Raw genomic sequence first — 25324 nt, 5'->3', positions numbered from 1 at the left:
AGAGGATCCCAAGACTGCTGCAAAGTGGATTAAGAAGGCCATCAGGGGCCGGGCGCGGTGGCTCAAGCCTGTAATCCCAGCACTTTGGGAGGCTGAGGTCGGTGGATCACGAGGTCAAGAGATCGAGACCATCCTGGTCAACATGGTGAAACCCCGTCTCTACTAAAAATACAAAAAAATTAGCTGGGCATGGTGGCACGTGCCTGTAATCCCAGCTACTCAGGAGGCTGAGGCAGGAGAATTGCCTGAACCCAGGAGGCGGAGGTTGCGGTGAGCCGAGATCGCGCCATCGCACTCCAGCCTGGGTAACAAGAGCGAAACTCCATCTCAAAAAAAAAAAAAAAAAAAAAAAAGAAGGCCATCAGTAATACCAATGCAAATAATAAGTAATAACAAAACACTAGCATTTTATTAAATGTTTGCTATGTGCAGACATCATACTGTGTTCTTTCTCTGCATATATCATTTTAATCGAGGCCGGGTTCGGTGGCTCACGCCTGTAATCTCAGCACTTTGGGAGGCCAAAGTGGATGGCTCACCTGAGGCCAGTAGTTCAAGACCAGCCTGGCAAACGTGGTGAAACCACATCTCTACCAAAAATACAAAAATTAGCCAGGCACGGTGGCAGGCACCTGTAATCCCAGCTACTCGGGAAGTTGAGGCAGGAGAATCACTTGAACCTGGGAGTTGGAGGTTGCAGTGAGCTGAGATTACACCACTGCACTCCAGCCTGGGTGACAGAGTGAGATCTTGTCTTCAAAAATAAAAAATAAAAAAATTAATCTAAAACAGCCCTTAAAAAAAATAGGTATTATTATCCCCAATTTACAGATAAGAATACTGAGGATCAGAGAAATAAGACAACTTTGTCCAAGGTCAAACAGCTGGTAGTTGGACTAGCCAGGACTCAAAGCCAGGTCTGTTTGATGGGCCTTAGACCACACACACCCCCTTAGCCTGTCTGCTCTACTCAGCTTCCTTGGGGTAGGAACAAGTTGGTGCTTCCCCTAGCTCCAACCCCAAGCCCAGGATTCAGTGGCCATCAGCAGATTTCTCTCCCAAATCTGAATCAAAACCCTATGGTTAAGGCCAGGCTTGGTGGCTCATGCCTGTAATCCCAGCACTTTGGGAGGCTGAGGCAGGTGGATCACTTGAGGTCAGAAGTGGGAGACCAGCCTGTCCAACAATGGCAAAATCCTGTCTCTACAAAAAATTACAAAAATTAGCCAGGCATGGGGTAGGGGTAGGCACCTGTAATCCCAGCTACTCAGGAGGCTCAGGCAGGAGAATTGCTTGAACCCAGGAAGTGGATGTTGCAGTGAACCAAGATTGCACTACTCATTCCAGCCTGGGTGACAGAGTGAGACTCTAAAAAAAAAAAAAAAAAAAAAAAAAACACCTTATGGTCACTCCACTCAAAAGGAAGAGGAAGTCCTTTAGCAAGCCCCTGCCTTGAAACTACCTTCTGGAGGAGGATAGGAAAGAAATGACAATCAACATCCAAAAAACCAGCAAGCTACAGGGGTTGGAAAGAGTTGGGCCCAGGACTGGCGGTCTGTGAAATCATGTCTTCAAATGTGCCCTTCCTCTCACGGAGCCTGGATACTGCCATACCTGCCCTCCTCTGTGCCCCGCTCTGACTTCTCAAGGACAGCACTGGAGTGGTGAGATGGTGAACGAATATCACTGTAGAAAAAGACCCTTCATTCTTCACCTTCCCATGCCTCACCTGCTTAACCACACCCGGTTCCTCCATGCTAACCCTTTCATATTCCCTCAGGAGGTAGTCCTGCAGCTAGAGGGCCGGGCAGCAGAGTCCCTGACACCGCAGGCAGTGGAGTGGACCTGCCTTCAAACCCTGGCTCTGCCCATTCCCAGCTGGGTGACCTTTGGCAAGTCATTCCTCCTCTCTGGGACTCAGTTTCCTCATCTGCAAAACAGAGATGAAAACAGGACCTCATGGGTCTATTGTGAGAACTAAATGGGCTAATGCTTGGAAAGCCTTAAGCCGAGTGGCTGGCCCATGGGAAGTACTCAGAAAGTGTGAGCTGCTACATATTATCATTACAGCCCAGAGAGGCTGTGCACCGTGCTCAGGGTCACACAGCCAGTGTGAGGCAGAGCAAATGCTAACACCAGGTTCTGCCTCTGGTGCAAGCTCCTTCTTGACACAGAGCCACTGTCCCAGGAAGCTGTGAGATGGCACAACACAAGTGCTTATCATGCCCCAGCAGCTCCCCCAAGCCCACAGTTCATGAGCCAAGTACAAAGTCCTAACCAACAGGTTTTGTTTTTCTTATACGCACACACACACACCAAATCCAGTGGCTCAGAGTGAAAGTTCCCAAACCTTGGCATCCTCCCCTATCCAGAGGTAAGTAGTGATCTCATCCCTGTGACTAAGCCGCACCGACGCGAGGAGCCCTCTCTGGGAAGCCGCAGGCTTGGCATTGCTGGCTCCCAGCCCCAGGAGAGGCCAACGCTGCAAAACTGGGATTCCTACAGAGCCGGGAATTCTTGGCTTTTGGGGCTGAGAAGCAGGGCGGCTCTGAGAATTGGGTGCTGTGGCAGCCAACAAGATGGCCCTGGAGAGCTGAGTTCGAATCCCAGTTCTGCCAGGAACTTGTCAGGAAGATCCAGGCAAACCCAGGCTCCTGTCCCTGCAAGTCTAAAATAGGTGGCTTGCACCAGAAGATTTCCAATGGTCTGTCCAGCTCGGCTCTTGCTTAGTTCCTGTCCTGCCCACCAGGGGCCTTGGCCTAGCTAGGGAAGGAGTGAAGAGTTAATAAAGGTACAGGTTAGAGGGCCACGGGCACTCAAATGTGCATAAAAGGCCAGTGTTTCCAGAACAATCGGTGCAGGCTGCCTGGAGAAGTTGGGAGCTGAATGGAGGTCCCAAAGCAGGATGGGTGGAACTGGGAAGAAGAAGAAACTGATCCTGGTGGTCTGGGAGCTTGTCAGTGGCATGGTGTCAACGTGCTAGACATCCTGTAAAAGTTTCCATGAGTCAGATCAGGAGAGAGAAAGAGCCTTCCAGAACTTTAGCCACCACCTCCTCCCTCTCACTAAATTCCTCCCACTATAGGGAAGACAGACAGACAGACAACCAGGCGCACCTAGATTAAAAACTAGAAGGCCGGGTGCGGTGGTTCACGCCTGTAATCCCAACAATTTGGGAGGCCAAGGTGGGTGGATCACCTGAGGTCAGGAGTTCAAGACCTGCCTGGCCAACATGGTTAAACCCCATCTCTACTAAATATATATAAAAAATTAGCCGGGCATGGTGGCACACACCTGTAGTCCCAGCTACTGGAGAGGCTGAGACAGGAGAATTGCTTGAACCCGGGAGGCGGAGGTTGCAATGAGCTGAGAGCGTGACACTGCACTCCAGCTTGGGCAACAAAGAGAGATGCTGTCCCAAAACACCTAGAAAAAGCTACAGACTTTACCCCAGAGTGGGCTCCTCCCAAAACCAAGAAAATGGGGTGCTCCCTCCAGCACAATGCAAGGTTCCAGAAGGAGAGGTCAGGATGAACAGGTGTCTTCTGAGGATTTAAAAAATACATATTCTGTCAAACGCCACAAAGTAACACCTACGGCAGAGCCAGTTAGCACATCATTGCACTGCACTGCTGTTACTGCAGGAAACTACCGTGTTCTGTAACCCTCAATGGCTCCCTATTGCCTATAGCTTTATGTTCACAATCCTGATCGTGGCATTCCAGGTTTTCAATTTGGGGTCCTGATGGTACTTTTCTGCTTTATTCCCATCACTACCTTACCCCGCCCAACTCTTGCTCCAACCAATCACAGTCCTCAACCACACCCCAAGCCCATCAGGAGCCTTTGCTTCCCAGGACGTCGATTCGTCCTTAGTCTCTCTGACATCCTTGCTGCTTTTGCTTAAAAATCTACCCCTATTGTTTCCGCCAACCCCTTCCCTCCTGGAGCCTGTTGACTCTCATCTGGCTTCTCCTAAGAATAGAAACCACAGACCTCAGGGGCTGGGGATCAGACAGGTCCTGCCACTGAATCTGGGGTACAGTCTCAAGTGAGAAACTGGCATACACCTCCGCACGCTCATTTATAAAGTGGGCAGTGCAACCTCTCCCCACGTCAAAGGCTGCCGAGCCACTCAAGTGAGATGGTGGAGCCAAAGGGCTCTGCACAGCGTCAAGTGTGACACGAACTCAAGGGATTAGGATGTCTATTTTTAACTCCCCACATCCTGGCTGAAAAACAAATCTCTCACACACCCTGCAGATCCCTATCAGAGGGACTGACAGAGCCTTTTGGGAATTCTCTCCTCCTGGAAGCAGAGCCAGCTTTGATGGCGTTCCCTCTGCTGGGAAACGCTCTGAGATCCCTGCTCTGGCCAGGGCCTGCTTCCATTATGTCCGGCTGGGTCCTGCTGCCCCCAACAAACAACTATTGCCCGGTGGACTCAGTTGTCACACATTCTACAGCCAGTGATAGTCAGACAGGGTCACCAGAGATGCTGAGAAGGGTCCCTCATTCACCTGTTTATTCATTTACTTATTCACATCCCCGCCCCTCCCCTCTTAAGAGGCAGATCTTGCTCTAGGATCACCCAGAGGGGTAAACCACGAGGCACCTGTGCTAAGATGCTCAGTCTAGGGACGGGGCAGAGACAGATAAACTGATAAGACAACAGAAAGTAGGGCAGGAAGTAACAAAGGAATGATGCGGTGGTGACTCATGCCTGTACTCTCAGCACTCTGGGAGGCCGAAGTGTGAGGATTGCTTAAATGGGAGGACTGCTTGAGGTCAGGAGTTCACCAGCCTCGACAACACAGCAAGACCCCATCTCTACAAAGATTAAGAAAATTAGCTGGGCATGGTGGCACTCGCCTGTAGTCCCAGCTACTTGGGAGGCTGAGATGGGAGGATTGCTTGAGGCCAGGAGTTCAAGCTACAGTGACCCCTGATTGTGGCACTGCACTCCAGCCTGGGTGACAGAGCAAGACCCCATCTCAAAAAAAAAAAAAGAAAAAGAAAAAGAAAAAGAAAAACCCAAAGGAATGCTAGGAGTATCCGAACATAAAACCAGACCATCATCAATCTCTCTCCTCTCCCTCCAGTACCCTAGCATCATCAGATCATACTCCAAGATGAGCCTTTACTAGGTATCAGCCACTGCCACCTACAAGGAGAGGGGGCTTCCTACTTCAGGACAGAGATCACTGACCTGGTCACCTGGCCCACCTGCACGGGTGCTCACTACATTCATAAGAACACTGGCATTCTCCCTGGTCCCACCTCCCTCACCCCTCACTGCCTGAGTTCACACTCATCAAATGATACTAACGTGGAAAATGAACCCGACACAAGAATGTCAAAGAAAAAAAAGCCTCACTCTGAATGAGCCATCAATAGGGAGAACCTCCTTCAAGCGCCCACTGTGAGCCCTGCCCATGAGCACTGGACCTAGAGTGAGGGACCCAGGGAAGTCCTGAACTGCCTCCTTCTGACCATGGGAGCTGAGCCGTGTTTCCTCAGAGCCTCGGTTTCCTCTGCAGAAAGTCACAGGGGGACCGGGAGGGGACGTTCTGAAGAAAGCACCTTGTACATCAGAACGTGTGACATAAATGCTTTGTATTTTAGCATATTTTCTTTCTTTTTTTTGAGACAGAGTCTCATTCTGTCAGCCAGGCTGGAGTGCAGTTGTGCCATCTCAGCTCACTGCAACCTCTGCCTCCTGGGTTCAACCAATTCTCCTGCCTCTGCCTCCTGGATAGCTGAGATTACAGGCGCCGGCTAATTCTTTCTTTCTTTCTTTTCTTTCTTTCTTTCTTTCTTTCTTTCTTTCTTTCTTTCTTTCTTTCTTTCTTTCTTTCTTTTCTTTCTTTCTTCTTTCCTTCTTTCTTTCTTTTTTTCTTTTTGTATTCTTAGTAGAAACAGGGTTTTACCATGCTGGTCAGGCTGGTCTTGAACTCCCGATCTCAGGTAATCCACCCACCTTGGCCTCCCAAAGTGCTGGGATCACAGGCATGAGCCACCACACCCAGCCTTAGTATATATTCTTGGTCCTTATTTTGTTCTTTCCCTTTTGGTCTCTGAGGCTCAACAGATCCCTTTGAGCTCAGCAAGAGACGTTTCTCTGGACCTTCTGGCCACACATAACTGTGCAACCCTAGAAAAGCCATGTGACCCCTTGACATCCATGTCTGGGGGGGTCATGTCTGTGGGCCCCCAATGCGATCCCAATGACCCCCGCAGAGCCTTTACAAGTACTTTATAAATGCCCTTAAGAATTCTAAAGAAGCCAGGCATGGTGGCTCATGCATACAATCCCAGCACTTTGGGGGGCCTAGGTGGGAGGACTGCTTGAGCCTAGGAGTTCAAGACCAGCCTGGGCAATACAGTGAGACCTCATCTGTACAAGAAGAAAAATGTTTAAATTAGCTGGGCATGATGGGACGTGCCTGTAGTGCCAGATACTCTAGGGAGGCTGAGGTGGGAGGAATCACTGGACCTCAGGAGGTAGAGGTTGCAGTGAGCCAAGATCATGCCACTGCACTCCAGCCTGAGTGACAGAGTGAGATCCTGTCTCAAAAAAAAAAAAAAAAACAATAATAATTCTAAAGAAGCAGATGAATTTGGCTATTCTCATTTCAGACCTGAAGTTCGGCCTACAGGTGGGGACTGACATTGACAGGTGGCCTCCCTCGCCGGCCCCGCTTGATGCCACACAGCGAGAATAAAGTTTTTTAAAGAAACAAATTGAGAATAATTCAGGCCGGGCGCGGTGGCTCATGCCTATAATCCCGACACTTTGGGAGGCCGAGGTGGGTGGATCACCTGAGGTCAGGAGATCGAGACCATGCTGGCCAACATGGTGAAACACCGTCTCTACTAAAGGTACAAAAATTAGCTGAGCGTGGTGGCATGTGCCTGTAGCCCCAGCTACTTGGGAAGCTGAGGCAGAGGAATCCCTTGAACCCGGGAGGCAGAGGTTGCAGTGAGCTGAGATAGAGTCACTGCACTCCAGCCTGGTGACAGAGCAAGACTCAGTCTAAAAAAAAAAAAAAAAAATCCAAACAATGGGGCCGGGCATAGTGGCTCATGCCTTTAATCCCAACACTTTGGGAGGCTGAGGCAGGCAGGTCTCTTGAGCTCAGGAGTTTGTGACAAGCTTGGGCAACATGGGCAAACCCTATCCTCACAAAAAAAAAAAAAAATACAAAAAAAATACAAAAATTGGCTGGGTATGGTGGTGAGCACCTGTAGTCCCACCTACTTGGGAGGCTGAAGTGGGAGAATCGTTTGATCCTGGAAGGCAGAGGTTGGAATGAGCTGAGATTGCGGCACTGCCCTCCAGCCTGGGCGACAGAAGGAGACCCTGTCTCAAGGGGAAAAAAACAACACAATCCAAACGAGGCAGAGAAGTCCTTCTGCAAACCAAAGGCATCTATCTGTCTGTCCCTCGCAAGAGCCAGCCGTGCCAGAGCTGACTGCGAGGCTCCCTGCTTGGCCTTGTGGAGGAGGGGTGCAGGTACAGCACTTGGAGCAGGAGTGGAAAAACCATGCCTGATTCAAAGCCAGTCCAACTCTACAAAGCTTTCCGAGCATTCACTAGGGCATTTACTAGACCAATTACTAAAGCCCAGAGCCCATCGTCGGGGACAGGCAAGCGGACAGCGACAGGCAAAGCAGGACAGTTTGTAAGAAAGAGCCACAAGCCAGGACCTCAGCAGGAAACAGCTCATCCTTAGAGGGGCAATGAGACCAAATGGAGGTGAGATTTGCGCTAGACTCAGAGGGGCAGGAAGAATGTGGGCAGTGAAGCAGTGGCAGAGAGAAAATGGCATTCTGGAAGTCACAGGCAAACTTCAGACCAGGCAACAGAAAACCTGCGGAGCGGAGAAAGAAGAGGCAGGGAAGAAAACTGGGGCCAGCCGTGGGCCTTGTTTGCCAGACCTGGGGTCTCGGGTTTGATCCCGTGGTCAACAGGAAGCCACTCACATGACAGTAAGTGGCCAGCAAAGGCCGTGGCTACCCAGGGCTGCTTTAGGAAGCCGGGTTGCTGGAGGCCCACCTGAGGTGGGGGACAGGCAGCTGGACCCCCTCAGCCAACTGCTCGCTCCAGGGAAAGGTTAGAGCCGTTCAGGTCAGATTCAGGAAAGGCTGAGGAAGCCCAGAGGAGAGACATGTGACAGCTTGGGAGACAGACAAGGCTGTTACACGTCCCCTTTGTCTCCTGCTCAGGACTATCCAGGGCTGAGAGAGGTGCAGGGGGGTTGGCTCTAGTGCCCCCACGCTCTCCCTTGGCTCCTGCCCATGACTCCCAGTCATTCTCACTATTACCTTCTTGCAAGGATCAGGGTGCAAAGTACTGCGTAATTCTAAGGTAAGCAACCTCTCCCTGCCCTGGCCTTCCCCCACTACCTGTGTCCCACTGGACCGTCCCCTGGTGTCCTGGCCCCACTGACCACCATTCCCATAAGAGCCTTTCTGGCCCCTTTGCTGGTTTTTTGTTTTGTTTCGTTTTTGTTTTTGTTTTGTTTTTGTTTTTGTTTGGATGGAGTTTCACTCTTTGTTGCCCAGAGTGGAGTGGAGTGGCTCTATCTCAGCTCACTGCAAACTCCGCCTCCCGGGTTCAAGTGATTCTCCTGTTTCAGCCTCTTGAGTAGCTGGGATTACGGGCACCTGCCACCATGCCTGGCTAAATTTTGTATTTTTAGTAGAGACAGGGTTTCACCATGTTGGCCAGGCTGATCTTGAACTCCTGACCTCAGGTGATCCGCCCGCCTCGGCCTCCCAAAGTGCTGGAATTGCAGGCATGAGCCACCGTGCCTGACCTCTGGCCTCTTTCATAGCAATTCCCATGGAGCACTCTGCCCTCCAGCCCAACTCAATCCCTCACCCATGCCCTGAGCCCATCACGAATTCCTCTCCCCAGAAATGCAGACGGGAAATGCAGATAGAAGTCCAACCTGTGAACGTCAAGGTGGGAAAGAACCTCAGAGATCTGGCCAAAAAGTCCCACCTCCAGCCCCTTTACAGAAGAGAAACCTAACATTTTAAGGGACGACCAGCCCTGCCCAGGGTCACACAGACGGATCACGGGCCAGGTCTTCAAGCTTCCAGGTGAGGACTCTGGCACCAAAGCCACAACCAGGTGGGGCAGAAAAACAGTGAAGCATGACATCCACTGCAAAAGAGGCCAGCATGCCTTACTGTCAAGGCGCCTGGATTCAGGTCCTGACTCTTACCACCACTTCCTCCCCTGCCCACACACACATGTTAGGGCCTTGGACATGTCACTGCAGTTTCCTGGACTCCAGTGACCTCTTCCATAAAATGAGTATCTATATAATTTTGTGCTTTCAGCAGGATTGAACAAGTGCAAGGCAGAACAAGCACCCTGTCTGGAGCACAGCTGGTAGGCCAGAATTGCGATACAGCTGAGGTCCATGCGGGCGATTCCTTTACCCTGTACCTCTCCTAGTGAGTCAGCCCGGGCCAGGCAGCCTGGGGCCAGACATTTCCCCAGAGCTGCCCAGCGGCCCACAGAGCAGTCCTCCGAAGGAAGAGATGGAGATTGAAAACACAGATGGGCGCACCCCACTCCCCTCCCCCAGAGATGCAGGCCCAGCACCTTCTGGCTGGGAGGGTCAAAGGCCACCACAGGAGGATGGAGGAAGAAGATGTAGAGGGGAGGGAGCGGTTTCTGCCAACGTCTCCAGGGTCCCCACCACTCTGGGTGAAAACCTGAGCAGAGGCTGAGTGTGGTGGCTCACACCTGCAATCCCAGCACTTTGGAAGGCTGAGGCGGGAGCATCAGGAACTCAGGAGATCAAGACCAGCCTGAGCAACATAGGGAGACTTCATCTCTACTAAAAGTTTAAAAATTAGCCGAGCATGGTGGCATGTGCCTGTAGTCCCAGCTGCTAAGGAGGCTGAGGTGGGAGGATCACTGGAGCACAGGAGTTTGAGGCCTCAGTGAGCTACGACAGTACCACTACACTCCAGCCTGAGTGACAGAGTGAGACCCTGTCTGCAAAATGAAATAAAATAACCTGAGCACAAGGGCCTCATCTAAGACACGCCAATCCTAGAAAGCAGAGGCCAGTGATCTTGGGGGTGCCACAGGTCTGCCCGCAAGCACATTCACTTGTGGTAGGAGACGCTTCACCAGGGCTCCTGTCAGCCGAGGGCCTGCTCCCTTCCACCTGCCAGTGGGTGGAACAGCATCCCCATCTTACAGCTGGGAGAAAGCCCCAGAAGGGAAAAGTAACCAGTTCCAGTAAATTCAGATCTGTTGAAACCTACAGTCCACGTTCTCTTCCTAAGAGGGCCTCAGTGCTGTGGTCCTCCAGCTGCCATCTGCAGGAAAACAGCCTGGGAGGTTTTAAAGTGCAGATCCCAGGGCCTGGAGTAGAGATGAGGAGCCTGCACTTGACCAGGCGCTCCAGGTGTTTGTGATAAAAGCATTGGTTGCACACACCAGTCCCAGGCGCACGCACACATACACACACACACACACACACACACACACACACACAGAGGCATGTATGCCAGCAAAGGTCAAAAGTGACAGACACACATGCTGGGTTTGGTACACAGCCCAGCCCCTTACCAGTTGTAGGATCTTGGGTTAGTCCCTTAACCTCTCTAAACCTGTTTCTTTATATGCAAAATGAAGGTAAGAAAACAACCTCATGGATTTGTTTTATGGATGCAAGAAAATAACGTATAAAATCCTCAGGGCTGGGCCTGGCATATAATAAACACTCAATAAATAGTGCTATGATCATCACCAACCTCAGTGCCTGTGTGTTGAATGCTGAAGGGACAGAACAGAACGCCAGGCACCAGGTGACCACACTGAATAATTGAGACAGTAAGAGATACTCCCAGGGTTGCACTAGAGTCAGTGGATAGAAGTCACAGAGACACAGATTTCTGCCCCAAACAGGAAGCATGTTGCCCAATCATGAAACCAAGAGTTGCACAATCATGAAACCAACTGTCTAGTGAGTTCATTGTCACTAGAGGATCCCTAGCAAAGAAGACTAGATGTTCGCCAAGTGGGGACACAGCACCAGGGAAGAAAGAATGGAGGGGCAGGGGGGCCAGGTCATCTTAAAGGTGACTTTGGGGCAGGTTCTGCAGGTTCAGCCCTTTTCCCCATCATGCTGGTTATTTATTTCATTTGCTCTTCCTTGCTATTTACAATAGCTACCTCCAGGTGTCTAAAGGGGGTGGGGAAAGGGGGAAAGGTCAGGATAGACAGAAGCCTTGTACATTCTGAATAGTTCATGGCAGGGATAAGAATGGTGGAGCTGTTTAAATCTGAGCCCGCAAACCCACTGAAATTGTGGGTGTGTATATCTCTGCACTTTTCTCAAAAGGGCTGATTAAGAGGGGCTGGCCCTTACCAATGTCCGAGAGGGGGGAAACTGAGGCACGAGGATGCTGACTCTCTCAGACAGCAAGAGGGCACAAGCTCCAGGGTATAAACTGGCTGCTCAAGAGGCTGTTCTATGACCCAGGCACCTTCGACGCCTCACCTCGAAAAAGTCTCACTATAGCCCCCTTGGATGGGACCCTTGAGCTCGGAGAGGTTAGGAAACCTGCCCGCGGATACACAGCTAGTGAGCAGCAGGGGCTGGCATTGGAATCCAGGTTATCTAGGCTCCAGAGCTAGGTGTTTGGTTCCCTTTTTTGTTTGTTTGTTTGCTTGTTTCTCTTAGGTGTTCTGTCCTAGGTCATCAAACATGGAAAAGAATTAACATTAAAGGGACTAATGCTAAAGATTGGTCCTCATCGGTGACAAGCTACCTACTCACCCGCTGACAGTCAAAACTAAGATAAAATGTCCCTTCTTAATAGCAGGAGGAGGCAGAGGGAGAGGAGTTTCCACCTAAGTCACACCAGATAGCTCAAGCGTGGACCATCCTGAGACCAGAACACCTCGCAGTCATCCCCACCCAGGCTGAGCATTGCAACCAGGTGGCGCTGGTCCCTGTTCCCGCTCTGCTTAGCCCAAGGTGTTTTCACAGAAGGTGGGGTCCAGAGCAGCCCAGGAAACGGAAAAGAGACCTCACTTCAACCACCCAGCCCTGCCAGTCGCCTCCCTGATAATTTAGGATCGGCTAGGATTGAACAAAAACACCCAAAAGTTGGGTGCCCCAGGGGGGTGCCTGGCTCTGGGTGGAGAGGTTCGGCTGCTCTATCACCAATCCCCAGGGTGAGCTGAGGAAGATATGAAGTTTGGGAGAGCCTGGAAGCCTTGGGGATCAGTGGGCTGGCACCCCGCCACACACACACACCGGACTCCCGCCGCCCGCGGGCCCCAACTTGGGGCGCCTTCCTGGCGATCCCCTGTGTTGTACTCCCGCAAGAACCCAGCGCCAGCCCTGGGTCCCTGCGGTGGAGATCTGGGCAGGACGCACGGGAAAGTGTAAAGGGTCAGTGCATCGCGCAGATTTCCCTGAGGGAAAGGGGACTGTAGCGTAAAAGCGGGGTAAATAAAGCAAAGTCGTCGCCCATTCCTCAGTCCCCTACCCCAACACTTCGCATCGGAGCCCCCGGAGCCTCTAGAACCTGGGATGCCGCTCCTGTCCCGGCAAACCACCCCGGCCCCCTTCACCTGACCCGCGGCCCCCCAGCTCTTACCTCTACGCCAGGGCCCGGCCGCTGGGCGCTGCCATCCCAAAACCTCAGGAGGCCGAGCGGCCCAGGGCCAGGGTCGCGAAGCGGCGGAGTCACGGGGTCGCCGGGCGGCTGCAGGAAAGTTTCCGTCGCGCCAGCTGGGTCGAGTGGAGCAGGGCGGGCGGAGTAGGCGGCCGACCAGGCAGAAGCGCGCTTAGGCCGGTCCGCGCCTCCCCCGGCGCCGCGGCTCTCCGGTTCTCGGGCTCCCCCGGCCACCCGGCCTGCCCAGGCTGCCAATCGCAGGCCCAGCCGCCCGCAGCTCCGCCCGCCAAGCCCGGGACCCAGCGGGGGCGGGGAGCGGAGGGGCGGGGGCGCACCTGTTTGGTCAATCCGCCGCCTCCCCACCGCCCCGCCCAGGCAGGACTGCGCAGAGCCGAGGCCCTCGGTGCTGCCCCGGGATGCCGGCGGGACCACACGCCCCCTTTCCTCCCGGAGTCCCCAGGCCTCCAGGAGTCCAGAGATAACCTCTGCTTCCGTCTCGGGGCTACGAGGGTACGGGACCGAGGAGTGGCCGCGACTTTGCTTTACTTATCCCCACAACTCCCTTTCCCGCTGGAATCTTCCCGCATCCGCTGAACCCCTTAAACTTTCCTGTGTGCCCTGCGTGGATCTCCAACCTCAGGAGCCGAGGACTGACTGGGGGACTAGAGCTTTGGAAGAGGAGAGTGCGGGCTGTCACGGGGAAGGCACCTCAGCACTCACACTAACAGAAACTCCCGAGGATTCCAGCTGGCTCGGGGAACTTCCCGCGAACGTCTGCAAGCCGCTTTAGCAGGCCCCCACACTTCTCTTGGGGTCACAACAAATAAATCGTGACTATCTTATTGACCCATTTCCCAGATAGGCACACTGAGGCCAGAGTTGCGGGGGGCGGGGGTGGCGAACGCTTTTCGGACAGTGGTGGCGAGACAGCGAAGTTTTCCAGCTAAAGTTGGGTTTGCAGAGCGCTCCTGCCTCCTTTCCCCAGCCCTACGCGGATGCCTGCGTTCTTCCTCACCTCGCCGCCACCCGCGGATCTGGGGCCGAGGAGGAGAAAGAGGTCCCCGGCAAGTGCCCGGGCACGACGAGGGCGCGTCCGCAGGCGCCCGGCCTTACCTCGGCAGCAGAGCGTGTCCTCGCCGAGCGCGCAGGCTGGAGGCCCCAGCAGGGGCAGGGAGGCCCAGGCGAGGGCGCGGAAGGCGGCACCGCCGGCTCCCATCCCGGACGGCCTAGGCAGCGCTTCAGCCTGCGGGCCTGCCACCCTCCGCGGCACCTGTGTGGCCAGCGCGATGCCCGTGGCCTCCGCCTCCGGGGTCGGTGTGCAGGGCTCCCGGGCTCCTCGAGCTGTCCGGGCTCGGACTCCCACAGCGGCGCGCAGGTAGAGCTCCAGGGGCGCACAGGTCGAGCTGGGCAGGGCGCTATTTTTAGCGAGAGCTGCTCTCCCAGTCCAACAGACAGAACCAGTTAATTCGGCCGCTGGGGACGGGCCTGCACGGTGAACTCCCCGAACGGCAGCCGCAGCTCAGCTGAAAGCTGATCCTTCGCATTCCTGCCTCTCGAGGCGGGAGGGCGAAAGGACGCCTCTAACTGCAGGGGGAAGCCGGCGTCCTCTCCAGGGACAGTGCCTGGGCCCAACTGCACGCCAAAAATGGGGCTCTTTAAATTGGCTGTGAAACCTGGCAGGACTTGATGCCAAGCCGCAGACGATGTCCCATAAAATGCCCATCTACTGTCTCACCCTTCCCACCGGTCTCCAGCACTGGGAAGAGCCTCCCAGAAATGGGATCTCAGCCCCAGCACCCGCCAGAAGCTGGCACGGCCATCAGTCAGGAGCTACTTGTTGAATGAAGGCAGGAAGGAGTGAAATCCGATACCAGGATCAGTGGAAGTCTTCAGAGCATGTGAGATAGATGCACAGGGTGGCTTTGAAATCTGATAGAACCCCTAATCCAACACTTTCTGGCTATGTGACCTCTCACCTCTGTGCCTCAGTTTTATCTTCTGCAAAAGGGAGTTTTAGAACTCCAAGAGAGAGTATGCAAGAAATCCTTTTGTAAACAAAAGCATTATGTGAATGTTCGTGTAAAGCATGATCAGAGATCTGCAAAGGTGAACACAAGAGTCTACTCTCAGGAATTCACTAGCAGTCTTCTAATTCAAGAGAGGAGGTGCTAAAGGCCCCAAAATATACAATCACAGCATATGGTATTGGCTTAGGGATAAATAGGCCAGTAGACTAGAATAGAGGCTGCAAAAATAGACCCACACAGGTATGGAAACTTGATACGTAGCAGAGATGCCCCCACGGGTCAGTGAGAGAAGGGTGGACGTTTCTATAAACGGTGCTAGAGCAACTGAATGTCCATATTACAAAAAGATGAGATGAATCCCTACCTCACACCATACTTAAACGACCAGTTCCAGATGCACTGAGAACTTACACACACACACACACACAAACTCGTAACAGTCAAGGATGTCTTAAAGAAGACCCTAAAAGCATAAATCATCATGAAGAATATTGATACATTTAATTAAAATTCAAACTTCTGTTTATCAAAAGATGATATTTGCAACATGATATTCAAAATATAGGAAGGCTTTCTACAAACCAACTTCAAAAGAGATAATGGGAGATTGGGCAAAATATATGAACAGTCAATTCACAGAAAAAGAAACATGAATGGCCAATAAACATATGCAAAGATGGTCTGTCTCACTAGTAATCAGAAAAATATAAAACAAAACTTCAGTAAAGTGCCACTTCACACCTGTCAGACTAGCACAAAAACAAAGATGTGGGACAGCAAGGACATGGAACCTGGAGAACTGTCCTATGCTGCATGCAAGAGGGGAAATGGGTACGGCCACTCTGGGCAACAATTTGACAGAATCTAGAAATGCTGAAGTGCACATACCTGAGTGACCCAGAGTCTTGACCTAGAGAACCTCTTGCTCACTGCAACAATGTTAATACTAGTAAGGCATTTGAAACAGCCTCCATTCCTATCAGAGGAAGAATGCATAAACAAATTGTGGAGTAGTCAGTGAAATTCTACACTGCAGCAGAAATGAATGACTAGAAATTCATTCTGAATCTCCAATTTCAAATGAGGGGAGGAGAGCATGTCGCAGATCAAACTGGTGTAATATCGTTCATATAGTTTTTTGTTTTGTTTTGTTTTGTTTTGTTTTGAGACAGAGGCTTGTTTTGTCACCCAGGATGGAGTGCAGTGGCGCGATCATAGCTCACTGCAGCCTCGGACTCCTGGGCTCAGGTGATACTCCCACCTCAGCCTTCGGAGTAGCTGGAACTACAGGCGCTGAAGCACCACATGCAGCTAATTTTTTATCTGTAGAGAAGGGGGTCTCTCTATGTGACCAGGCTGGTCTCAAACTCCTGGGCTCAAGCAGTCCTCTCTCCTGGACTCCCAAAGTGCTGGGATTACAGGTGTGAATCACTCTGCCTACCCCGGCTTCAAGTTCTATTCCTGTAATTCCACAAACTACGTGACTAGTGGCATGAACCACCATGCCCGGCCTTCATATAGATTCTTTAAACATGCAAAACAGAATACCATATATTGCATAGGAATGCACAGATAATATGGTAAAAGTATAAAGACATTCAGAGGAATGATAAATACGCCATTCTGCAGTGTTTACCTCTGGATAGAGGGAGATGTTTGATAGGAAAGGGCTTCATACATTCACACATCTTACTAAGGTTTTCTTTCTTTCTTTTTTTTTTTTTTTTTTTTTTCCAGACAGCATCTCACTCTTTCAATCAGGCTGAAGTGCAGTAGCCTAATGATACCTCACTGCAGCCTTAAACTCCCAGGATCAAGGGATTCTCCCACCTCAGCCTCCTGAGTAGCTGGGACTAGAGGTGCATGCCACCATGCTGGGCTAATGGTTTTTTGTTTGTTTTTGTTTGTTTGTTGTAAAGAAAAGGTCTCACTAGGGTGCTCAGCCTGGCCTCAAATTCCTGGGCTCAAGCAATCCTCCTGCTTTGGCCTCCTAAAGTGCTGGGATTACAGGTGTGAGCCACTATGCTCATCCTAGGTTTTATTTCTTGACCAGGATAGGAGACACACAGTGTTTGTCTTTCTTTCTTTTCCCTTTTTCTTTATTTCTTTGGGTTTTTTTTTGTTTGTTTGTTTGTTTGTTTGTTTGTTTTGTTTTTGAGATGGAGTTTTGCTCTTGTTGCCCGGGCTGGAGTGCAATGGCGTGATATCTGCTCACCGCAACCTCCACCTCCCAGGTTCAAGCAATTCTCCTGCCTCAGCCTCCATAGTAGCTGGGATTACAGGCATGGGCCACCACACCTGGCTAAGTTTTTGTGTTTTTAGTAAAGATGGGATTTCTCTACGTTGGTCAAGCTGTTCTCAAGCTCCCGACCGCAGATGATCTCCTGGCCTCGGCCTCCCGAAGTGCTGGGATTACAGATATGAGCCACCAAGCCCAGCCTGTGTTTGTCTTATTCTTCGTCACTTTTTTTTTTTTTTTTTTTTTTTGAGACGGAGTTTCACTCTTGTTACCCAGGCTGGAGTGCAATGGCGCGATCTCGGCTCACCACAACCTCCGCCTCCTGGGTTCAGGCAATTCTCCTGCCTCAGCCTCCTGAGTAGCTGGGATTACAGGCACGTGCCACCATGCCCAGCTAATGTTTTGTATTTTTAGTAGAGACGGGGTTTCACCATGTTGACCAGGATGGTCTCGATCTCTCGACCTCGTGATCCACCCGCCTCGGCCTCCCAAAGTGCTGGGATTACAAGCTTGAGCCACCGCGCCCGGCCCTTCGTCACTTTTTTTTTAAGGTGCAGAGCAGTCGTGGGGGAGGCCACATAAAACCCAGTCCTACTCTGAACTCCAATTTTTTCATTTTAATAACGTGGTCATTCTTTTCTGGGAAATACCTAGCACAAAGCCTGGTTCATGCTGAAGTGCTCAGTAAATCTTAGGAATATGAATAGCCCCGTCTGCAGTCTTCACTGGGGTCCTTCACACCCTAGTCCCAATCAGCTGAGACTGCCCCCCACCCAAATACCACCATACAACCAGGTCTTCCGAGCCCCCAAGCTCTATCACGCCCCGGGAATTTGTACACACATTTGCTCTTCCTAGAACGCCTGTCCTCCCTATCCCTACCCAGTCAGTACCTGCTTCTGCTATTATAATCCAGCTCAGGCATTCCGGCCCATGGGAAGCAGAGGGTTCGCACAGTACCCACCCACTCCACTTCTACATTTATCACGTTGTAGATTGTTGCGCCTAGTTATGGCTCTGTCTCCTGGAGCAGACTGTGAGCTCTTCCAGGTCACAAACCTTGCAGCCCGACCACCTGCACGGGGTCTGGCCTCAGGAAGGTTTGTTGAATGAAGAAAAGGGCTGAGGGATCCAAAGACTCAGAAAGCAAAAGGGCTCATGCCAAACTGTCAAAAGGAAAGTAAGCTCACCGCCTGCTGGACTGATTGCTCGGTCTTCGTTGAGTGTTCTTGATGGGAATGTGAACTTTGAGTCAGAGTGCTGCATTCATATCCAGGCTGACCCGCTTGCCAGTTGCGTGACCTAGAGCATGCTACCACATCCCTCGGAGCCTGTTGCTGGGTCTACATAGCCAACATCGACTACAGATTATCACAAGGGGTTATTACAATGATTCAATGAGATCATAGTGGCAAAATGCTTGGCTTTGTCCTTGGTACAGGTAGCAATTACATGACTATGGTCAAGAGGAAGATGTTTGGAGGGGAAGATGGAAGGAATTCGATCAGGTTACTTACTATGAAAATGGGAGGGCCAGGCACACTGGATCACCTCTGTAATCCCAGCACTTTGGGAGGCTGAGGTGGGCAGTTCACCTGAGGTCAGGAGTTTAAGATCAGCCTGGTAAAGATGGTGAAACCCTGTCTCTACTAAAAATACAAAACTTAGCTGGATGTGGTGGTGCATGCCGGCAGTCTCAGCTACTCCAGAGGCTGAAGCAGGAGAATCGCTTGAACCTGGAAGGCAGAGGTTGCAGTGAGCCCAGATCATGCCACTGCACTCCAGGCTGGGTGACAGAGCAAGACTCTGACTCAAAAACAAACGAACAACAAAAAAAACAAAAACAAAAAAAAGAAAGTGGGAAGCTGGTCAAAAATTCCAGGGAGCTGAGCACAGTGGTTCATGTCTGTAATTCCAGCACTTTGTAAATCTCCCAAGATGGGAGAATTGCTTGAGCCCAGGAGCTCAAGACCAGCCTGGGCAACATGGCAAGACCCCACCACTCCAAAAAAAAAAAAAAAAAAAAAAGGAAAGAAAGAAAAAGGAAAAACAATTAGCCAGGCACGGTGGCATGCATCTGTGATCCCAGATTCTTGGGAGACTGAGGTGGGAGAATCACTTGAGCCCAGGAGGTCAAGGCTGCAGTGAGCCATGTTCATGCCACTGCACCCTAGCCTGGACAACAAAGTGAGACTCTGTCTCAAAAAATACAACAACAACAACAAAATTCTACGAGGAGCCAAGCACGGTGGTGAGCGTGCCTATAGTCCCAGCTACTTGGGAGGCTGAGGCAGGAGAATCCCTTGAGCCCAGAAGTTTGATGCTGCCATAAGCTATGATCATGCCATTGCCCTCCAGCCTGGGAGACAGACAAGACCTTGTCTCAAATATTTAAAAAATTCTGGGGGTGCTCTCCAGTTCTGAACAAAAAACACACCCATGGAGGCTAGCCCGGGAGATGAGAAGGTCAGAAACGTGCCTGAAGTTAGTGCTTCTGGGGCTCTTTCCTTCTGTCCTTTGTCCCACCCTCTGGGTGAGGGGCTGCACAGCTCTTCAGAACTATAGACTCTCCTTTCTGTCTCCCATCCGCTCTGGCTCCCCCAGTCTGTTCTTGCATGTAGCCCAGGGATTCCAATCTGGACCCATCTTTGCCTTGCCAGCTTCCATCTGTAGGGGCGACAGAGCCTGCGGCACCTTCCCCAAGGGATGCGTCTGAAGTGATTTACCAAATGCATCGTCTGCACTATATATGCAAAATCCACATATGCCCACTTGTCGGGTTCTTCCTTTAAGACAACATACAGGATAGCAAATTGCTTATGGTTCAGCTCTAGACGATGAATTGGCTGATGTTACATGTTGTACAAGCAAACAAATATATACAGATATCAGGGCTATATGGTCACTGGAAAAGAACAACGTGTATTTCAAGGATTCCAATGAGATTCTCCCAGCAAAAGTCCCTATCTTCTTTGGTTCAGATCTCTCTGGACAATGTAATATTATCTTGGTGACATGGACATTAGCCACTGGGGCTCTTTGTCCCATGCACATGGCCCTGCCAGGCAGGAAGTTGGCCCAGCTTAAGATCTGCTGTCTTTCTTTCTTTCTTCTTTTTTTTTTTTTTTTTTTTTTTTTTTGAGATGGAGTTTTGCTCTGTCGTCCAGGCTGGAGTCCAGTGGCACTATCTTGGCTCACTGCTGCCTCCACCTCCCAAGTTCAAGCAATTCTCCTGGCTCAGCTTCCCGAGTAGCTGGGGCTACAGGCACGTGCCACCATGCCCGGCTAATTTTTGTATTCAGTAGAGACGGGGTTTCACCATGTTGGCCATGCTGGTCTCGAACTCCTGATCTCAAGTGATCTGCCCACCTTGGCCTCCTAAAGTGCTGGGATTACGAGTGTGAGCCACCAGCACCTGGCCAGATCTGCAGTCTTTCTTAATGGCTCTCAGGAAGGTCACTGTGAGCTCCTTGTTGGTAACAGCATAAGATATATTTCCATCTCCATCTCACCTGACCTCTTGGCAATACTTAATCCCACGAAACTTCTGTTCCATTCTATCTTACCATACTCTCCCAGTTTGTCGCCTAGTTCTCTGGTCACTTTTTTCCTCCTTGGCTACCTTATCGGACTCCTGTAAAAGTTGGAGGTCGAGACTGTCTGAGTCCCTCTTAAGTTTCTAGACTGTCTCCACAGGCAACTTGAGCTATACCTAGGCCATGGCTTCAATCACTGTCCTTCTGCCGATGATTCCCAAATGTTTTGTCTCCAGCCCAGTCCAGGCACTGTGGGCTCCTGCCTGGACTTCACTAAGACCTGAGAGGTGCATCCACCTGGCACCTCTCCATGTGGGTCCCTGTCTGCTAGGTCTCCTCATCAGGCTTGCAAAGCACAGATCCAATCATATCACCCTCACTGCTGTTGAAAAGCTTTCAATGTTTCTTGTCATCCAGTGGCCTCCCAGATCCCAGGTGGTCAGGTCCCACCCACCTCCCCAGCCTCAATTCTTTTTTTTTTTTTTTTTTTTTGGCGTGGGAACAGAATCTCACTCTGTTGCCCAAGGTTGGGGTGCAATGACATGATCTCAGCTCACTGCAACCTCCACCTCCTGGATTTAAGCGATTCTCGTGCCTCAGCCTCCCGAGTAGCTGGAATTACAGGCATGCGTCACTGTGACCAACTAAGTTTTGTATTTTTGGTAGAGACGGGGTTTCACTATGTTGGCCGGGCTGGTTTTGAACTCCTGGCCTCAAGTGATCCACCAGCCTCAGCCTCCCAAAGTGCTGGGATTACAGGTGTGAGCTACCGTGTCTGTCCCCAGCCTCATTTCTTGCCATCTGCTCCCTCCCTCTCTGCCTTCAGCCACTCCAGCCAACTTCCAGATTCTCAAATATGCAACGCTTCTTCCCACGACACAGCCTTTGCATACCAGGTTCCCCTCTTGAGAACACTTTTCTCCCTTCCTTGGCCTAGTTAACTTCTCCCAATAGAAGCTTAATGCTGTTTCCTCAGGGAAGCCTTCCCTGGCCTCCCACAGGACACACCCATGGCTCAAGTCACTTTCCTTCATGGTGTACATTGCAGTTGGTGACCGCACCTTCATTGTGTGATGACTGGGTGGATGTGCCATCCTCCCCAGCTGGGCATCCCTGAACACAGGCGTCATGCCTGGTTTTCCACATTGTTGCATCTCCTCCTGCCCTCAGCAAGGGCGCTGGCACGCACTAGGTGCTCAACGCATGTCTGTTGAATGAACGAGTGAATGCACGTCTGCTTGCCCACCTCCATCAGAGGCTCTGTTGATCATGGTTGGACACTGGTTTTTGCTAGAAATATCTATGTTTCTGCCCATTGCTGGGAATGCAAGTTCGAGTCCTTTGCCAGGTGCTCTCTCATTTAATTCTCACAGCTGCCTCTGAAAAGGTTTAGTATCTATTTCTACTTGACAGATCAGGAAACTGAGGCTCAGAGTTTAAGCAACTTGCACAAGATGACACAGCATGTAGATGACAGAGCCTGTTCTCAAGCCCCATCTGTTTGATTCCACATCCTGGGCTTTGTAACCACAACACCCTTTTCACAGATAAGATTTTCATCTCTTACTGGGGTGGTGAGTCTTTACCCGATGATGGAAGTGAAACTCAAAACCGCAGTGACTGAAGCATCATAGGATGAAGACCCTGGAAGGGGGATGGCATAAATGGCAGGGGAGGAGAGGGAAGGAGGGGCCAGGAGGAGAGAGCAGCTCGGATGCAGCGTGGGGGGAGCACGACAGTCACAGAGCATAAACAGGAGAAGTGCACAGGCCTCACTTCCGCCTCTGAGGCATTGAGAATTCAATGCCCAGAATGAATGAGATGATGTCAGACACCATACATGGAGGAAGGACCAGGTGACACGGAACAGGAGAACAGCTGTTTCCAGGGAAGACCTGTTTTGAGGGGGCGCATCCCTGCCTGAGTCTGATCATTCCCAGATGCCTTGATTCCATCTCCGCAGTTTCTCTCATACCCACTCCTGCCATCCACGGGTTCTCCAGGTGCCTAAGTCAATGTCATCAGGCTCCTTTTGTGCCAGGCTCTGGGCTGGGTGCTGGGGACACAGATGCAGAGGGAAGAGACAGGTAACAATGTCCTCAGGTTGCCCCCAAGCAGGACTCTCCCATGTGCTGCTGAGACAGAGGTGGGCAGCTACAGGGCTCTGCTACCAGCCTTGGGAGGGGGGCAGGAGTGGCTCCAGGAAAGGCTTCCAAGGAGATGACCTCTGAGTGTATCTTTAAGGAAGAGAGACAGAAAGTTTAGCCAGGCAAAGAGGAAACCGCCCATGAAAAAGCATGGTACCGTGAAACAGCCAGCATGCTCCGGGAATTACAGTCAAGTATTATTGGAGCCTCAAGTGAGGGGAGCAGCCAGGACAGGGAGCAGGAGAAGAGGCAGGGCTGTGTCACGAGGGACCCTACGTGCCATGGGCAGGAGCCTGGCCTTTAGGAGGCTACTGGGAGACCTTAAGCAGGGGAGGGACATAGCCAACTCCTGGGTTTGACAAAAATCTGGGGAGTGACTAGGAGGCGAGGAAGGGAAGACAGGAAGGGTTGGGTCAGAAGGAAGGTAAGAGCTTTGATGGTTGCTGGTGGGGAATGCTTCGGGTTTGGTGTGGGGGTGGTGGGTGTGCAACTAACATCTCTTCAGGAGTAAAGGTCTCACTCCCCTAGGTGTTCGGAGGCTGCTGGAAGTAGTCCCTCAGCACTTAGCTCTTTGGGGGTTGCCTCTGTTGAAGAGCCACCTTCACAGAGGTGCCACCTCCTTCCTGGGGTGTCCTACATCCGGTGAATGACCAACGCAGGGTCCTAAAATCTTGGAGGCTGAGGTGGGTGGGTCACCAGGTCAGGAGTTTGAGATTAGCCGAGCATGGTGAAACCTGGTCTTTACTAAAAATATACAGAATTAGTCCAGCATGGGGGTAGGCACCTGTAATCCCAGCTATTTGGGAGGCTGAGGCAGGAGAATCACTTGCAACCTGGAGGTGGAGGTTGCAGTGAGCTGAGGTTGCACCACTGCACTCCAGCCTGGGTGATAGACTCTGTCTCAAAAAAAAAAAAAAAAAAAAAAAAATCCTTGGCCATGCTCAAGATGACGCTGAAGGGCCCTCCCAGCTCCAGGTGTAGGGTCGGGTAAGGCTTGCACTGACTGCAAGGAAGCTCGATTCCTCTTTCTGCCCAGTCCTGCTCCCTCCCCTCCCCTCCTCTCCCCTTCTTTTCCCTTCCTTTCTGCTGGTGTTGAGCCCGAGAGTGGTCCCGATGGACCCCCTGTGCATGAATACCTCTCAGAGCCTGCTCCTGGGGAACCCGACTGAGGACCAAGAGGACGGGAAGCACTTGCTAGATGTCCCAGCTGGTGGGAATGATCCAGCAGAATGTCTGATTTGGGGGCTGCCAGTAAGAGAGGTGTACAATGCTCAAGGGATCAGGCAAGGTTGCAAGAGGGGTGGAGAAGCCGGCTCGTCTTAAGACAGAAGCAGACATTGGAAACAGCTTGGGTTGGGGAGGAAGACTCACGGTCTTGACTTTTTTCCCCTGTACAGCCAGAAGTAAGATTGGCTGCTGAGGGGATGAGTAGATAGTAAAATAATTACCTAAAAAAGTAAGCACCGTAATGCATGACAATTATTGCCACAGCAGGGGTAAGAAGGGTAGGGCTTCAGTGGGTGGATAGGAGTTTACCAGGCTGTGTGCCTATAGGGGAAAGTCATCATGGGCAAAGAACCCAGCTGGGCACTGATGTGAGGAGATGAGGTAGGATGGCCAGATGAAATACAAGATGCCAGGTGAATGTAAATTGTATAAAAACATGAAATTTTTTTAGTATGTCCAATGCAATATTTGGGACACACTCATGATGAAAAAATTATCCATTTTTTATCTCCTTCTGCCCCCACCCCCAACAAGCAGCCTCATCTACCAGTGGGTCCCCCACACTCCCACCCAGGTATTCTCTGAGTTCATCTTATTCCTCCTTTACCCAAACACTTCTGATGGCTCCCCATCAGCCAAACCCCCAAATAGTCATTTGAGGGTCTGCTTCCTGACCTTTGGCTACCCTCTCAACCCCATTCCTTCTTTTTTTTTTCCCCCTCTTGAGACAGATTCTCACTCTAAGCTGCCCAGACTGGAGTACAGTGGTGAGATCTTGGCTCACTGCAGCCTCAGCCTTCCGAGCTCAGGTGATTCTCTCACCTAACCCTCCTGAGTAGCAGGGACTACAGCCATGTGCTGCCACGCCCAGCTAATTTTTGTCTTATCAGTAGAATCAAGATTTCACCATGTTGGTCAGGCTGGTCTTGAGCTCCTGACCTCAAGCAATCTGCCAGCCTCAGTATCCCAGAGTGTTGGGACTACAGGCGTGAGCCACCACACCTGGCCTCAATCCCATTCTTGAACCCCCTCTTTAATCACCTGCCTCTGAGATTTTTGCTCAAGCTGTTCCTGTGTCTACAATGCCCACTCCTGAATCTGTTCTTCCAGGAAGTCTCCTAGATCTAGATTACCTGTGGGTGGAGGGAAGGAGTCATCTCCTCCAATTAGCAGCAGTAGCACCATTTCACTTCTCTGAGCCTTCATTTCCTTGTCTCTAGAATGGGCCTAATACTGTCTCTCTCATCAGGTTACTGAGAGGACAAGAGACTGTAGAAAGCATCAGGCACACCCTTGAATGCTGGTAGCCTCCCTGCCCATGCCTACATCACTGCCTGGTACCCAGTGGGCTCAGAGGCATGTTTGCTGCATCGAATTGATTGAGAGGTCCTGAGCTTTTACAATTTAACCTGCTTCTTGGAATTACCATGCCCAACAGTGGAACTTGGACAAATTCAATTTCCTGTATTAAGATTATCTGAAGAG

General features: G+C 51.3%; 1 protein-coding gene across 7 annotated transcripts in view; it reads right to left on the bottom strand.

Annotated features, from left to right (window-relative positions):
* The window catches only part of DAB2IP (DAB2 interacting protein), a 211369-nt gene that overhangs the window by 166920 nt on the left and 19125 nt on the right, over nucleotides 1-25324 (bottom strand). Inside the window, exon 1 of one of the 7 annotated variants that reach the window (XM_039474940.2) lies at nucleotides 12646-12815. The exons of the other annotated variants lie outside the window; for them this stretch is intronic. The gene's annotated coding sequence lies outside the window, so the exon portion shown is untranslated. Of the gene's footprint in view, nucleotides 1-12645; nucleotides 12816-25324 lie in introns of those variants that run through there. 7 annotated transcript variants of the gene reach the window in all.

This window comes from Saimiri boliviensis, chromosome 2, assembly GCF_048565385.1.
Source record: "Saimiri boliviensis isolate mSaiBol1 chromosome 2, mSaiBol1.pri, whole genome shotgun sequence".
NCBI lineage: Eukaryota > Metazoa > Chordata > Mammalia > Primates > Cebidae > Saimiri > Saimiri boliviensis.
This window is presented reverse-complemented; position numbering and strand designations above follow the sequence as displayed.